Source organism: Natator depressus, chromosome 9 (assembly GCF_965152275.1).
Source record: "Natator depressus isolate rNatDep1 chromosome 9, rNatDep2.hap1, whole genome shotgun sequence".
Classification (NCBI taxonomy): Eukaryota; Metazoa; Chordata; order Testudines; family Cheloniidae; genus Natator; species Natator depressus.
In genome coordinates this window covers 12,088,108-12,099,885 of record NC_134242.1, presented here as the reverse complement: position 1 = coordinate 12,099,885, position 11,778 = coordinate 12,088,108, and positions in this window count along the sequence as shown.

Here is an 11,778-nt window from a genome sequence, read left to right as displayed (position 1 = left end):
GTCCACAGGTATTTTCTCATCGGCATTACTCATGTGCTTCAGTGCTTTTATAAATCAGGCACTTACATTCAAACACATTAGCCAAACGTCCAGTTTGCAAAGGAAATACCTAAAGCCCAGTAAGGATTTCAGTTTGGAAATCTAGAGGTTAATTGACATCTCAGTGACCTCATATCTGCAGTAAAAACTTTCAACATGAAAAATGTAATCTCTGTAAATATTGTAATTAAAGACAAAGATGTTTTCACAATTGTCAGGAAAACAGAGTGTAAAATTACCCAGGAGGGAAGAAATGAAAGCAAACAGATCTGTAGGAAAATAGTCTCATGTTAAATATCAAACTAAAATAAAAACTGCCTATGAAAAATTCACAAATAAATACTCATAATGCATTTGCAAATGTATTATCCTCTCAGGTTTCATAATTCTGTGAGAGTGCGATTACTTAACAGTGGTGCTGTTATAAAATTACACATAGTGGCTGGCAGGTTTTGAAACTACTCCAGAAACCAAAGTCTGACATTACACAACTATTGTATTTGGGTATTTGGCAACAGGAAATCTGGCTGACGATAACTGAGTGGTACCGAGCTCTGCAGCAGGCACTGAGAAACTGTGTCCTTTAAATCTTCAGATGGCAAAGTAGATATGAGATTACAGCTGCACACACGAGGATATGACATCTATGCCTATATTCATCTCATGGCTGGTTTCACATGACTCATTCAACCTTTTTTCTGTTACATGAAAGGGAAGCTAAGTAACAAGACCTCTGGTGATTTTTAAATGGGTCCAAACCTGCTATGGTCTACATTTAAGGAGTAAACAGAATAAAAAGATAGTCATCACATTCTTAAAGTTGTCATGTCATGGAGTTGTATCAGCCCACCGGTATCTGGGCAAATCCTATGTATATTTCATTATATGTGTTTCCTATGCAATCCTGTTCAAACATACAGGCAGAAGTGCCCAGAATGTAACAAGCAGATCAAATGTATTTACACACACACACACACACACACACACACACACACACGACGAGTCAACAACATCAGCAGATGTTATTCCAGCTATTCATAATTAAATAGAATACTCAAGTAAATAAACGAACACAAACCTGCAGCACTGTCTGTTTTACAAAGATAAGCTGAAAATTTCAGCAAAATTCAAATGTGCCCACAGGCGGCAGAGGATATGGGAGAAATTTCCTGGTTCTCTGCTGCCCAGGAGAGTATTCACATAGTAGGGTTGTGTAAGTTACATTGGGTATGGGTCAGAGTGGTTCACAAGAGCCTTTCCTTTGGATATGCATCATCACTGTTCAGGAGCCAGGCCTCTTGTGTTTTGCTCTTAATCAGAGATTCAGTGAGTGCTCAAATTGGAACTCTGTTGAAGATGAAGTTTTTCATCCTGTCCTCTGGAGAAAACACTAGATGTTTCACAGGATTTTGATGCAAAAAAGAGTAGAGTAACATCTACAGGCCCTAACAGAGGTAGATAAAGGCCCCGTTTTGCTAGACTCCATAAAACACATAGCAAGAGAGTCCCCACTCTGAAGAGCCTGCAATCTTAACAGATAAGACAGACAATGAGTGGGTGCAGAAAAAGAGGCAGAGAGGTGTAATGTGACTTGAAATAAGACATATAACCCATAAGTGGCAGAGCCAGGCATATAGAACCCAAAATAAAAATGAAAGCTGGAAAAGTTTTTCAAAGCATTTGGAGGAAAAATGTGGGTTTTGGTAAATGTTCAGGGTTTTTTGAGGCATCAAAATAATTTTTTTAATCAAAACTCCATTTTTTGTTCATTTTCTTCAAAGTCATTTTTCATAAAAAAATGTTTGTGTAAACATTTTGACCAGATCTAACATCTGCCCTTTGGAGATACTATCATTTGGGTCTATGTTCCACATTAACTAATGTTTGGAAGATGAAAGCTAAAGCATATATACCAACTAACAATGGGAGGATAAATTCATTTTAGCTAGTAATTAGTCATCCATGCAGAGAATATCTCCTGAAGATCTATTGGAACAAGAGCCTGGAGGAAAAGTCCAAGCCCTCCAGGGCTGGCACACAAGCTTGATACCTGATTCATTCAGTTCACCACCTTTTCTGTCTGGTGATGTTCAGGTTCTTTAGAAAGGCCAATTAACCTTTTTTAACGATCAGCAAAAAGTTCAGCACTGCCCTTTAACCCCCTCCCCCCACTTTCTGATGAGCTCTCTGTGGCACACAAAGTGCTTGAGAAGACTTTTAACTTCAAAGATCGAAACATTTGAGGGACAGTAGAAAAGCAAGATTTAATTTTTAAAAAGGAGGACAAGAGACAGACACTTTGATCCACTACTCTGTCTATGGGAGCAGTCTCGACAACTGTACCTGTAAATTATAATTAATGTCTTGATGCCCGTCTGTGTTTCAAACTCAACATGCACTTTCACCACTATGGAAATTACAACATTTCTATGGGCTTTCTGGGACACAAGCAAACAATGTTAGATGCTGGTAGGTAAAATGCTTCCCTCTCACATAGCTGCCAAGCAGGTCCCCTAACTAATACTCTACTTGCTCTATTTAGATCCTGATCCTTACTCTTGGGAGTTCCTCATGTTTAAGGCGTAGGAGGCCATGTGACTATTTGAAATACGAAGTCTGAGAATGACATTATAATGTGGACTTCTGTTAAAAAGGAGGTCACACTAGATGATCACACTGGCTCCTTCTGGCCTTATAATTTGTGAATTTATAATGTATGCACATCAATTCATCTGTGTGGTACCATTCCATCCACCCATAAATAAATCACTCTCAAGGTAGTACTGTATTTCTGATCGACTGCTATATGCCAGGTTGGCGCATCGCCACGGGCAGCTGTCCCTCATTGTAGCCTACGCTCCCACCAAGGAAGCTGCAGACACTAATAAAGAAATTCTATCAGCAGCTAACAGCAGTGACATAATCAGTACTGCCACACAATTAACTTATTATACTTGGAGATATGAATGTTGCACTAAGTTGTCAGAGAAATGGCTTCAAGACTACTCTTGGATCATTTTGCTCTGGAACAATAAATTAGAATTCTGTGACATTTCTCTCCTTTTGCACTTCTTATAATATTGCCAGCCCTGACAGCTGGTTCATAGATATTCATCAGGAAACCAGGATATCCAATGAAGCGTGGACCAGGAAGGAGCTGGACCATATATTCGTCCTGAAGCATAGTATAGTAAAGTCACGTTGGGTTTACAGATGTGCAGAAACCCCAACAAATAGTGGCCATCGTCTCCTTGTTGCAATTACCCTCCTATTTCAACACAAGAACAAGAACAAGAACATGTGTGTTATGCAACAAAAGGCATCTATGAAAATTCAGCACTTGCTAACAAATACTCTGTCACAGTGAATAACAAATTTGACACACTTGGCTCTCCCCTGGATGAATCAGCTTGGGCAGCCATAAGCACAGTCAGCTGAGAAACTGAAGATGCCATCCCAAAATTTGAATGCTACCAGTGATGCCCTTGGCTATCTGATGAGATATTTCAAATTTTGCAAAAAAATTTGACGCCAGACAGCACCATGATGATGCTGAATGTAAATGTTTACAAGGCATTTTTCAGGTGACAGCAAAAATAGATCATTATTTTGAAAACTTGGCAGAAGAGAGAATAAAGGTCTAATAAATTACAGCCTACACTCAAAGCTATTAAATCACTTCAATCCAAAACTGGACTTTGCTCCAGGTTTATGCAGACAAATAAGGCTGATGGTAAAAAGTGCTCAACCCAAGAACTCCTGCAAAGATGGAAGGAATATTATGAGGTTGCAATTAACCATCCTGAAGCAATCCATGCCCTGATCTGCATGTGTTAGTAGTAGATGCAATACCTGACCCCATAACCTATGCAGTCATGTCTACATTGGAAGAGTACCACCCTGCTATAAAGAAACAGCAAAGAGGCTGGACCCAACGGCATAATACCCAAACTGCTCAGGTGCACCATAGAGCCCATAAGTGTAAGATTACACCAATTTTTTTGTCCAGGCTTGAACTACTGGGAAGGTACCAGCAGAGTGGAAGGAAGGATCTTCATCATCCCACTTTGTAAGTGGAAAGGCCCGCACACTAATTGCAGCAGCCAATAATTCTTTTTTCTGTTCCTGGAAAAAATGCATACATGTCCTTCTAGCCCAGCTCCAGCCTCTCCTTGGGAAACATCATCACCCAGAACAATCGGGCTTCAGTGCTGGGCAATCTACAATGGACACTATGCTTGCTCTTCATCGTTTATCTGAGACCCATCACAAATTGAATCATCCTTTGACAGCAGCAGTGGCGGATTAGCCACTGGGCCAATGGGGGGGTCCCTGGAAAAATGGGCACCCCTGCACCCCACCCACCCACCACTCCTGCTGGGGTGTGGAGTTGGGGTGCAGGGGCTTGCCCTGCTCCTCCCAGCGCTCTTGGCAGGGAGCAGGGGAAATCACCGTACCCCGACCGCTCCCCGGAAGGAGCGCGGAGTGGGGACTGCACGTGGAAGGGGTGGGGAGCCCCCACTTCCTCTGGCCCAGGGCCTCACAAACTCCTAATCCACCACTGGGCAGCAGCATATGTAGACCTGAAGGCAGCCTTCTATTCTGGCGATAGAGCTGCTGTATGAGGCACTGGCATTCCCAACATTATCCTGAGGTTAATTCAAAAGCTACGTAATGACTCAGGGGTACAGGTTCAAATGGAAACCCATAGTCTGACAGGGTTTAGACTAGATCAGGGGTGAAGCAGGAATGTGTCCTGGTCCCAGCCCTATTCTACCGCACAATGCATTGGTTCCTTGAACAATTCTCTGCAAAATATCAGTATAACAGCTGTTTCAACTTTTTACCAATTGAATTACGTGGATGATGTTGTCCTCTTCGGGCCAGGACACAAACGATCTTAAAGATGCATTGGAGAGCTTCCTTGGGCTAAGAATGTCTTGGGCAAAAATGATGAACACCAGATCAGTAATAATCGTGTGGTGATTTTAGATGCCTGGGTTAAAGCCCTACAATGTGGCCATGGACATTCGGCATTCTGGACCCTTGCTGTGTAAGTGCATTATTGTTGGTGATGTCATTCGTGGATGTGCAGTTCCTATATATATATAATAGCATTCAAAATGGTGGCACCTTCCAGGGAGGAAGTATTATAAAAATGCTCAGTGTGTGTTCAGGCCTGAAGTTTACAAAACGATCAGACTCCCCTCTATATGTCAAGAGGATGCCAGGTTCCTTTAGATTGCCGCTTCTTGTGGGATCATGACCAACAGGAGGGCCACAAACAAGTTTCAGAGGATCATGGCAACCATCCCTTTCTTTATGGCTATTTGGAAGGAGGGTCCCAAAACTTTTTTCTGGGGTAACATGCAGTCACAACATGGAAAAGGGTGAGAATCAGAGCACTAGACAGTATGAGTAGTTTCTAACCAGGCATCTCCATACTGGGTGGTTCTGTGCTGATATTTACACATTTGGATTGACTGGAAAATCTTTTTTTTTCCCCTCCTTGAAAAAATATTCAACAAAGCCTTTTTATTCTCATAAAAATTTGCTATGAAATTTTTCAGGGTTTTAGTTTTAAAACCAAAATATTTTGGGTTTGGATTGGCACAAACTGAAAAATTTTCAACATATTTTTGGTGAAAATCTTCTCTGTCATTAAAGCCATTTTCCATTGAAAAAATCATTTTAATCATCTCTATAATTGCTATTGTCAAATGTATATCAAGTTGAACTTATGCTGAATTTTGTAAATCTTGAGTTCTGCTCTAAAACAGAATTTCAAAATATAAACCAGATGACTGGCGGGTAGTTAATGTAATGCCAATTTTTTAAAAAGACTCCAGAGGTGATTCCTGCAATTACAGGCCTAACTTCAGTACCAGGCAAACTAGTTGAAAATATAGCAAAGCACAGAATTATCAGACAAATAGATGAACACAGTATGTTGGGGGAAGAGTCAACATAGTTTTTTGTAAAGGGAAATCATGCCTCACCCAATCATTAGAAGTCTTTGAGCATGTCAGGAAACATATGGACAAGGGTGATCAGTGCATATAGTATACTTGGACTTTCAGAAAGTCCCTGTGACAAGCTCTCTCACTGAAGGCTCTTAAGCAAATTAGGCCAACATGGGATAAGAGGGAAGGTCCTCTCATAGATCAGTAACTCATTAAAAGATAGGAAACAAAGAGGAGGAATAAATTGTCAGTTTTTACAGTGGAGAGAGGTTAATAACTGGGTCCCCCAGAGGTCTGTACTGGCCAGTGCTGTTCAACATATTCATAAATGATCTGAAAAAAGCGGTAAACAGTGAGGTGGCAAAGTTTGCAGACTATACAATATTACTTAAGATAGCTAAGTTCAAAGTTGACTGAAGAGTTACAAAGGCATCTCACAAAACTGGGTGATTGGGCTACAAAATGGCAAATAAAAGTTAGTGTTGTTGGGGACACTGGGCACTACACTAGGTAACTCGGGAGGGTGGAAGACCACGAGTGTCAAGGAAGCCCTCCTGCTCTAGGGCCGGATAAACCAAGGCCCCTTTGGTCCTTGAACCCTCTGTGATCCTGCATAACTCTGAGGAAGCTAGCATACAGACAGGTTTGCACACGGCTCGCCAGCCAAGGCCAGCTTCAGCCTGGGAAACAGATAGATAAGGCAGAAATGTTTAGCAAAAACTGGTAACAAATAGGACCAAATAAGGCAAGGCTTAGGCAATGCTACTGAGGAAAAACACAATTGGCTGCTTTAGCTGATTGGCTATGGTATTGTGCAGGGCAACAGGTAATTGGTTGCATAAGCTTGTGTAGTGAAATAGGCAAAGGTATAAAATGTATACTGGAATATGCTGCACTGCTGCAGGATTTGAGACAGCTCAGTCTCCCTGCGCCCTATTTGGAGCTCCAAATAAATCTCTCTGCTTCTCCACCCCGTTGTGGTCATTGGCACGACGCATACCGGGCAACGAACCCAGCTGTTGCTTGCCTCGGGAACTCTGTGCCAGCAACAGTGTTGATATATGTAAAGTAATGCACATTGGAGAAAGTGAATAAGGAAGTGTTATTTACCCCTTCATATAACACAACCAGGAGTCACCCAATGAAATTAATAGGCTACAGGTTTAAAACTAAGAAAAGCAAGTACTTGTTCACACAACACACAGTCAACCTGTGGAACTTGTTGCCAGTGAATGTTGTGAAGGCCAAAAGGTATAACTGGGTTCAAAAAAATAATTAAATAAGTTCTTGGCTTTTAGCCAAGATGATCAGGAACACAATCCTATGCTCTGGGAGTCCCTAAATCTGTGACTACTAGAAGTGGGACTAGATGACAGGAGATGATCACTCGATAATTTCCCTGTTCTGTTCATTCTCTCTGAAGCATCTGGCACTGGCTACTGTCAGAAGATAGGATACTGGGCAAGATGGACCATGGGTTTGACCCAGTATGGCCAGCTTATGTTCTTAAACTGAAAATTTGTTTAAAAAAATTGAATAAATGCAATTTAAAAACAAAACAAAACCAAACAACAAAAAACCCAGTTTCACTCCTTTTTTCCCCTGTATTTTCATGTTCTGGTGTATCATGTCAGAATATATTATTGCCCCACCAACTATGTTATTCTGAAGCCGCTCGATATCCTTTCAAATGCATTTTTGCCGCAAGTTTGTGTATTTGAGATGTTATTTTTAACTTTAAAAATATGGTCAGTAACCTTTTTCCCTACAAAAATAGAGAAGCTTGTGTTTTGTACTTTTGGGAGAGAGTATGGCTGGAGCAGAGTGTGGAAAACAAGAGCAGTGCGTTCTATTCCCAGGTATGCTAACAACTCTGTAACCGTGGGCTAGTAGCTTAATCTTCTGTAATTCCATTAACCATCTGCAGTAATATCTACCATACCAGTTTTTGTGAGGGTTGTATAATTAATGTTAGTAAAGCAGTCTTACACAGTGTTTTATTGCTTAGTAAAAAAAAAAAAAGTACTTACACTGAAAAATATAATATGGATATCACAAAAATGTACAGTATCTCACAATACAGTAGTTTAACTGAAGTGTTTATGGAATATTTTATCTACAATCTTCTGAGATAAGATATGTTACAAAAGCTGTACCTTTTGTCTTTAGATCAAAAGCAATTCACCTCTTATGATCTTGCCCCTACTCTGACCACAGGGAAGAAAAAGTCCTCTAGATCACATCATATTCTGTGTCTTGTGTCAAGCAGGGTCCTTCTAGTACTAATTACCAGACCTGTTAATTCAGCTGTTGGGTTTTTGACAGGTGAGAGATAGCAGCTATAAATGTCCATTTCCCCTACTGATGTAGTGAGGAGTTAAGAGTAGGATTATAAAAAGATAAAAAGCTATTTCAAAAGCATTTCCTGCTGTTCCCATTGCGAGATCACAAGATTTCATGTACATTCAAATACTGAAGGAGAGATCAGTTCCTATTTACTGAATATCCCTGCAGAGGAAAGCAACCAGCAGATTGGAAGCCTTCCTGAAGTGGTGACAGGTTATTTATTGAGTTATTACCTAAAAACACTGCACAGTAATTTACAAGAACTACGTGGTAACTACACAACAACTCCCTGGAAAACAAGAGTAACTGCATGGTTATCTTGTGGCAATGTTATTACTTCATCTTGTGATAATGTGATAAATAACTAAGCCATAATTCCAGAAAGTGAAATTAATCACAGGCTAACCTGGTGCTAGACATTAAATTCTGGGCTTGACTAGAATACCTTTGGCTTTGGGGGATGCTTAGTAGAAAAGTGAAATAAGTGAAAAATCACCTGGTTTATCCAAATATTCTGCAATATTTCACCCTAAAATCATTGAAGAAAGCAAGATATTTTTCTTTTGCTATTGTCTCCTTCACTGTGTTCTAAGCCCCCTTCCTTTAAAATAGGTGCAAAATCTACTATCAACATCTTATTCTACCATTACTGGGTGTGTAAGTAGGAGGCTACTTAAACAATGAAATGTGCTATTTAGTGTACCAGAGTTCTTTGCTGGGTACAATCAGTACTGCTCAGCTGTGTGCCATAGGCCTTATGCTGCTGAAAAGGTAAAGGAAATTCTCCTTTAATCCAAGTAAGAGGTGCCTATGCCTTCAGAGGAGGAGAATAGGAGTTCTATTCCCCTTGTCACCATGAAGTTGAAAATGGTGACTTTATATATCATAAGGATACCCAGGAGACTATAGGTACCCATAGAAACTGAAGGGTGTTGAGATGAGAGATGCATTTAAAGGGTGTTCAATATGTTAAGGCACAACAAAGATGAAAGCTATACTGGAGCTACCAGTGAGAGTCTGTTCACTGGGCTTCAGTGCTCTCACGTGGTATTGCACCATCCTGTCATCAACAATGTGAGGAAACGATTTGCAAAGGGCTCATCTGACCTTGATGTTTTTAATGCTCAATGACTTATCCTCTGAGTTCATCCACCTTGATCAGCGAGAAGCTCCGGTCACCCCAACCCAGAACCCCACACCCCCTCCTCCCTATCAATGCACACTGCAACGTAATTGTTACGAGGGCCACTAAAGAGGTGTTTTACAGTAGCACAAAGGACTGAAATAGTTATGTAGCTTTGTCACAGTTATCATAGCGAGGCAAATTCATTGAAGACACTTCAATGCTACCTATGTAATGCAGCAAAAAATCACCTAGTTATATAGTAATTAGATCTGGGTAAAAACTGCAAATCAATATCTGAACACATTGGTTCAATTTTTTAAACAAAATTTGCTTTGGCTGCATTTGCAACTGTCTCTTATTATTTGTTATTTATAGTAGAATAATAACTGCAAGCCCCAACTGAGATCAAGACCCTAATGTGCAAGGCACTGTAAATACACAGTCAAAGACAGCCCCTACCTTTAAGTGATTACTATCAAAATAGACAAGACAGGAAAAGCATGAGAGAAAGGAGATTTCATTATCCCTACTTTCGAGGCACAGAATTAAGGCACAGAACCTGAAATTGAACACAGATCTCATGAGTCCTGGTCTTTCATGTTTACTTTCTACAACTATCCTAAAAAACAAGTTTGCTGGCATAATTGTTTGTGGAGTCAATGGATTTTACGTGAATCCTGCAGAATATTCACAGAAATTGAATTTTGAATCTGCACCTTAGGTTAAATTATCACCACATATTTTGCAATGAGATGTAGAATGGAGGGAGGATTCTTTGCCAAGCTGGCCTCAGAAAGGCATAAAAGGAAAATGATGACAAAAGGAAATGGAATAAAAACCTAAAATCTAAGAGAAGTAGAATGCAAATAACATTATGAATTTTATACATGAACTGTCAAACAAATCATGTGCTTCCTTGCAGTTAAGTGCTTCCTGATGTTCTGTCTGGTACCCTCAACTCTGTGCCTGGAAAAAAAAATCTTTGTCTCTAAACCATCATGATTAGTTTGGCACTCATCTAAGACAACACCAAATTTAAGTCACAACTTAGCAATGTAAGTGCAGACAGATAAAACCATTGAAATGTGGATTTATAATTGTGATATTTAGGCAGCAGGAGAAAATAAACAGCACAGAGGGTGTGTTGGGCTTTTGCTGATGAAGAATTGGTGTAAATTCTGCAGGCTGTATTCTGAAGTAAAGACCAAAAGGAGGCCCCACTCCTTCAATCAGATAAGTACAGGAAAGCTTCACACCTGCTGGCACCCCACTGAAGTTAATGCAATGCCAGCCTCCCATGGAGATGCAATTACAGGATTCGCAAAAAGAAAAGGAAGACTAGTGGCACCTTAGACTAACCAATTTATCTGAGCATAAGCTTTCGTGAGCTACAGCTACATGCATCCGATGAAGTGAGCTGTAGCTCACAAAAGCTTATGCTCAAATAAATTGGTTAGTCTCTAAGGTGCCACTAGTCTTCCTTTTCTTTTTGCGAATATAGACTAACACAGCTGCTACTCTGAAACCTGTAATTACAGGATTGGTGTTTAAGGGTATGTCTACACAGCAATCAAACACCAATGGCTGGCCCGGGTCATCTGACGTGGGTTTGTGAGCCCAGGCTGTAATATTGCTGTGTAGACATTGTGTTTGGGCTGGAGCCTGAGCTCTGGGACCCAAGCTCTTACCTAGGTGTCTACATAGCAAATTTTAGCCTCTCAGCCCATGTCCTGTGATCCTGTGTCAGCTGACTCAGGCCAACCAGGGGTCGTCTTCCACTTATACCCTAAGTGTAGTGAAGTTTTTGTTACAAGAGAAAGAAAAATCTAGATTGAGCGCATTAGGCTTCAGCCAAAATATTAATACAGTTTGAGGTGACCTCTGGTAAGAGAAAAATACACTGCATTTGATTCCAACCTTCCGGTTTGGTCTAAATAAATCTAATTTGTTATGAGCGATTGGGTTAAGTACAGTACTTAAAAATGTATCTCAAAGGATTGCTCATCCACAATTTGTTTATGTTCATGGGATACTAATAGATGTGGATTTGCAATTAGGGTTGCATTTTCATAAGATTTGAAACAGAAGACTAATATTTATATGCAACAAGTACAGCTCCTTCTTTTAGTATAGTAATTAGACTTTCGTTAAGCAGCTGAGCTGCTATGGTCATCCTATAATTTATCACATTTAACAATCATGGGTAAATGGCTTCAAGAGGTAACTTATGAATCCACATATTTTATATTAACTTGTAAAATGCTTTGCAAAGAAGCAGGTTCTCAGCTTTTAATAGCAGGGGGA